General features: G+C 37.9%; 1 protein-coding gene across 2 annotated transcripts in view; it reads right to left on the bottom strand.

Annotated features, from left to right (window-relative positions):
- Positions 1 to 3,376: 3,376 nt before the first annotated feature.
- The window catches only part of PARPBP (PARP1 binding protein), a 147,918-nt gene continuing 145,294 nt past the window's right edge, over positions 3,377 to 6,000 (bottom strand). For both annotated transcript variants that reach the window (XR_007456798.1, XR_007456799.1), the window contains exon 20: positions 3,377 to 3,468. The gene's annotated coding sequence lies outside the window, so the exon portion shown is untranslated. The remainder of the gene's footprint in view (positions 3,469 to 6,000) is intronic.

Here is a 6,000-nt window from a genome sequence, read left to right as displayed (position 1 = left end):
GAATGGAGCCTTAAAACCAGCAGATGTCCCAGATGCAGAATTCAGAATGTTACCCACATATTTTCTTTGGTCATTAAATTATTTTTACTATTAAAGCATTCTTTAAAAAGACCAGGGTGCCTGGGTAGCTCAATAGGTTAAGGGTCCGACTCTTGATCTTGGCTCAGGTCATGATCTCATGGTTCCTGAGATCAAGCCCCATGTCAGGCTCTGTGCTGACAGTGTGGAGACTGCTTAGGATTCTCTCTCCCCCTCTCTTTCTTCCTCTCCCCCACCAAAATAAATAAACTTAAAAAAAATTCTCCAGACTAAAAAAAAGGATAAAAAAATAACTACCCATAATTGTACCTTCTTCAGCCAAAATGTATTAACAGAACTCTTGGCTTTCTCCCTCAAATCCTTACGTATCTCTCAGCCATGCTCATTTCATTGAATGGTATTACCATCCACCAACTGGCTAGATATGCCACAACTCCAGCAATCAGCCTTTATTTCTCTCTATATCCAATTAATCAGCATTTTTTCTAAAAATTTTCATATTTATATTTATAAAATTTCAGCCTTGTTCAAATTTAGTGGAGTTGCTATTTTGCAAATATTAAACCAGTGTTCTTTTTTGTTGTTTTTCTATTACTCTTGTTGCTTGACAGTCATTTAACTATTATATGCCCAGAGAATTCCACCCTCCCCCTCACTGCATCAAGGAGATTATTGTGACTCAAAGGAAGTACCAACAAGACAGGAAAACATAGAAAGCCTACTCCTCCACCCCTAATGGATTGTGAAGGAGGGGGGACAGAGGCCAGGGAAAGCATTTTGTATAAGAAAAAAATATATATCTCTGAGGTTGTAAGTCATCAAGATTTGGTAGTGCTTTGTTACAGCAACATTACCCAGCCTATCCTGACTGATATACTAAGTTATACCAAACCCACAAAGCTCTGATAAGCACACTCATGCTATCTCTAGAGTCACCCAGAACCACTCAGAGCTAACAACTCTCTGCCTTTTCTCTTCTTTGTACAGAGGTAGCACAATACTTAGACCATTCATGAGAATTTATAGAATAGGTATGGCTCCATGCTCCAATATCCAGAGCATATTTCTCAAGGCTCATGTGGATGGATGTTAGATAATAACTCCAGGTCCAAGTCTTACCACTGCCTAGATATATTCTATATACTCTATTCCCCATGGGTTTGCATTTTGCTGTCTCTGATCCCTTCTCAACTACAACTAATCATTGGTAGGAGATGTACTCATGTAAATCAAGTATAAAAAGAAATAACTTCCTTTTATCTGTCCTCATTTCCTCTCCTTTTTTTTTCTTTTTTCCCATTAAAAACCTAAATTTAGGGGCACCTGGCTCAGTTGATTAAGTGCCTAACTTTGGCTCAGGTCATGATCTCAAGGTTCATGAGTTCAGCCCCGTGTGGGACTTTGCATTGCTTGGGATTCTCTCTTCCTCTCTCTCTTTGTCCTCCCCCTACTCATGCTCTTTCTTTCTCTCAAAATAAATAAAAATAAAAATAAAAACTTAAAAAAAAACCCTAAATGTAGTAATTGTCACTTCGTGTTTCTTCTATTACCACACTATTTTAGAAAACCTGAATCTAGTAATTGCCTTCTATGTATGACCAGAAAACATACTATGGCCTCCAGAATATCAGCTTAACATCCCTTTTCCTGAAAGTTGCTCTTTCAAAGGCAGGACATGGCATCTAAAATTTAAGCTTCCAAGGTAAATAGGTACTTTTTGATTGAGATAGATTAGCCCCTTCCACTACTGCATATAAACTGCAAAAGACAGATTCCTAGCTCACCATCATTAAGTTTTAATAGTCTACCTCCTAATAGTTATGACTGGATGAGCCATATAATAGCGGTACAGATGTTGCAGCAATACCTTGAAGACCAGGTCACTTGACAGACAAGGTACCTAAGTCCAAGAGTAAGAAAAGGGGATAGATTATCCTCTTAAGGTTCTTTCTGGATTACACAGGTGCTAATTGGCAAAGCCAGGATTCAACCAGAAATCTGGTTCCAGAGTCTGTGCTCTTAGTCACTAAGCTATGATGCCACTCAAGTAGGAGACACTGAATATCAACTATAGGTTGACTAGAGACTTCTGGAAACCTTCTAAGAATCTTAGAGTCCAGAGGGATTTTGAGGGCCACCTCCTGATAATATTTCATCAGCAAGTCATCCAATCTGTGCCAGAACACCTCCACCAGTGGGAAACTCACTATTTCTCAAGGCAACTCGTTGGATAAATATAATTATTAGAAAATTCTTGGTTGTATTAAGACAAAACCTATTTCTTAATATTATCCACCTATTAATTTTAATTCTATGCTTTGAAGTATGTAGTATGAAGTTCTCATTCTCATGCCTTCCTTTCAAATATATGGACATGTCCCAATAGATCATTTTTTTCTCTTCTTCCATTGTGCTCTTCTTGGTTCTTTATTCAATTATCACACATGTGGCAGAGTTAAGAATCATCACCAGCCTCATCACTGTTCACTGGAGACACTCTAATTCATCTATATCGCTCTTAAAATGTGATGCATAGAATTGAACAACATACTAAAGAATCTGATGATCAGGACTAGATAAAGCAATAGCCTCAATTTTGTCAATTCCAAACTTCTTATAATACCATGTACAAGAACAACTAACTTTTTTGAGTAAATCATATCAATTCATATTAAACTCACTGTCACTTTTATTTTGTGGTTAAAATATAGCATAGTTCCAAAAGAGTGGAGAAAACATATGTAAAAATTTAAAAACTAGAAAGAAAATGAGCATCCATGTAGCCGCCACTCAACTTTAGAAATATGGAATTAAAAGTGGTATACAAGCCTTCATACACATCTAACTGCAGCCCTCTTGCCACTTACCCAAAGTAACCACTAGTCTATATTTTGTGTTCATCATTTCTGTGTTTTTCTCATCATTCTTTTACCAACCATGTATCACTAAACGATATATTGTCCAATTTTGTTTCAAAAAATATTTTATAGGGGCGCCTGGGTGGCTCAGTCAGTTAAGCACCAGACTTCAGCTCAGGTCATGAACTTACAGTTTGTGGGTTTTAGCCCCTCATGGCTCTGTGCTGACAGCTCAGAGCCTGGAGCCTGCTTCAGTTTTTGTGTCTCCCTCCCTCTCTGCCCCTCCTCTGCTCACACTCTGTCTCTCTCTCTCTCAAAAATAAATAAGCATTAAAAGTAATAATAATAAAAATATTTTATAAATGGAACCATAATCTCTATATTCCTGTTTCATTCAACATTATGCTATTGAGATTCATCCATTCAAGTTCTTTTTTTTTTCATTGAATTCATTTTATACCTTTCACAGATAAACTTTTTCCATAGACTTTTTAAAGATAAATGAATAAAATTTTATATTCACCTTTATTACATGGAATCTTCCATCTTCCATCTCAGAAAACATGTCTCACTGAATAAGAAAAATCCTGAATTAGTATAGGGATACTGTCTATACCATAATCCCTGGATTGACCTCTAGAATCCCTTTAAATACAGAAGCCCCAAGTTTTGAAGGAATTGCTGAGAAACAGCTATGTTTCCATCATTTAAACCACATACTGAAAAGAATGAATTTTTATTTTAAAAAAAGGGGGGGCAGGTGCCTAATATATTTAAAGTTGATTATAACTAAGTTCAAAAGAAAAAAGTAATTGTATTTTATTTGCCACAGGTGTAAACTTACACATTTAATTTGTCTTAGAAAAGATATTCCTCTAGCAACATTTTCAAGTTGTCTTAAATTAGCACAGAAAGTCAATATGCCACTTGAAAATAAAGAATTTTCTGTTAATATGCAGGAAATTTTCAGTCAGTAAAGGACCACAACTCTGATGCATATACAGGCAACCCTAAATTTCTAGAATCAGAGAATTTGGATACCTTTAAAACTAACATTTAATCCATTCTCTCTCTCTCTCTCTCTCTCTCTCTCTCTCTCTCTCACACACACACACACACACACACACAAACACATATTCCTGAAAGTCATAAATATATGAAACAACACCCTGAGGTACCCTTTAAAAATCAGAACTATTAGTCTATTAGTATATAGGAAAAGAGTTTAATTTCCTCTCTTTTCTCTTCCAGTCTTCTGGTTGAGGTGCTAAAAGCAGAGGGGCGCCTGGGTGGCGCAGTCGGTTAAGCGTCCGACTTCAGCCAGGTCACGATCTCGCGGTCCGTGAGTTCAAGCCCCGCGTCGGTCCGTGAGTTCAAGCCCCGCGTCGGGCTCTGGGCTGATGGCTCGGAGCCTGGAGCCTGTTTCCGATTCTGTGTCTCCCTCTCTCTCTGCCCCTCCCCCGTTCATGCTCTGTCTCTCTCTGTCCCAAAAATAAATAAAAAACGTTGAAAAAAATTAAAAAAAAAAAAGCAGAATAAACACCAAAAGGTAAATGAAAAAAAAAAAAATGGAGAGACGAGCAAAAAGATTTTGGTTAATACCTGTGATGATCCATGCAATCTCTCATTACACACTGACTAGACATAATAGGGAGATGTCAATAAATAATAACCACTAGACAGTAAAGTTAAAGGAATAACTCAAACATTTTCAAGTAAAAGAATCCTATGACTTTAAGCCAAGACGCCCTTGTATACTTGGAGAATAAACTCTGATAAACATACTTACCTCACTACTATTTAACTATTTGTTAAAAAAGAAGGCTAGCATACAGCAGGGATCATGTTTAGAAACCACTATCCTGTCCCATTAAGAATAAACTGTCTGCCATCTCCATTCATTTCTTCAATTAATAAAGACATCCAACATATTTAATTTTGAATGTAAAGTCACCAGGCCATCTGGATTTTTATTTTGCCATCAACTTCTTGATGGAAACTAAGTTTTTAAATGAAGACATTTTACTCAGAAAAAGTTACTGCAGTAACACACTACCCCAAAAGTCTCATTGGCTTGTACAAAAACAAAAACACTTTATTATGACCCACACTACATGAAAGGGAGCTCCCATCACTTGGGTCAAAGGGGCCTTTGTTCCAGGAATCCATTATATAATGGAGACTCTATCATATGGCCTTCTTGCTCAACAGGGAAAAGATAAGCGAGTTGGAGATTTTCACGAGGCCTCTTCTGACATTCATTTCTCAGAAGTGACACATGTCATTTCTACCCATAATTAGCCACATGACTCAACCCAACTATAAGACTCCTGAGGGGCACCTGGTGGCTCAGTCAGTTAAGTATCCCACTTCAGCTCAGGTCATGATCTCATGGTCCGTGAGTTCGAGCCCCACGTCAGGCTCTGTGCTGACAGCTCAGAGCCAGGAGCCTGCTTCAGATTCTGTCTCCCCCTCTCTCTGTCCCTCCCCTGCTCTCTCCGTCTCTCTCTGTCTCTCTCTCTCTCTCTCTCTCTGTCTCTCTCTCTCTCTCTCTCTCCCTCTCTCAAACATAAATAAACAGTAAAAACTTAACAAAAAATACTCCTGAGAATTTGGGGGGAATATTATCATCTCTGCCTTAAAAGAGTAACCAAATATAGACTGTATAGTCATTATGGTAGAAAACTAGCAATCTCTAATTTTTTTCACACCCTTCCCCTACCATAGACACACTAATGAAAATCCAATGAGGAATGCAAAATTTCAATAGCCCTAGAAACAAGCACTATTCATCTCTGATCTGAATTGTATGAAAAATTCTACCAACCAAATGGCAAGTAAAATCTATAAACAATTACGGAAGCATGTGAACAAAAATATACTAAAACAAACCCATCTACCCAGCCAGGTTTTTACCCTCTGAAGCTTGAGTTGGAGAGTCTTGGTTGACTCAGAGTTGCTTTCCAAGGCCACCTGGCATGTTTTACTCCCTCCCCAATTAGTACTGCTACCGTTTTCTGCAGTGTTATTCAATAGGGACTAGGGATAGATGGGAAGAGCTCTATGGGATGGCAGTTCTGAACTCCACATCTTTTAATGAGAC

This window comes from Panthera uncia, chromosome B4 (genome assembly GCF_023721935.1).
Source record: "Panthera uncia isolate 11264 chromosome B4, Puncia_PCG_1.0, whole genome shotgun sequence".
Classification (NCBI taxonomy): domain Eukaryota; kingdom Metazoa; phylum Chordata; class Mammalia; order Carnivora; family Felidae; genus Panthera; species Panthera uncia.
This window is presented reverse-complemented; position numbering and strand designations above follow the sequence as displayed.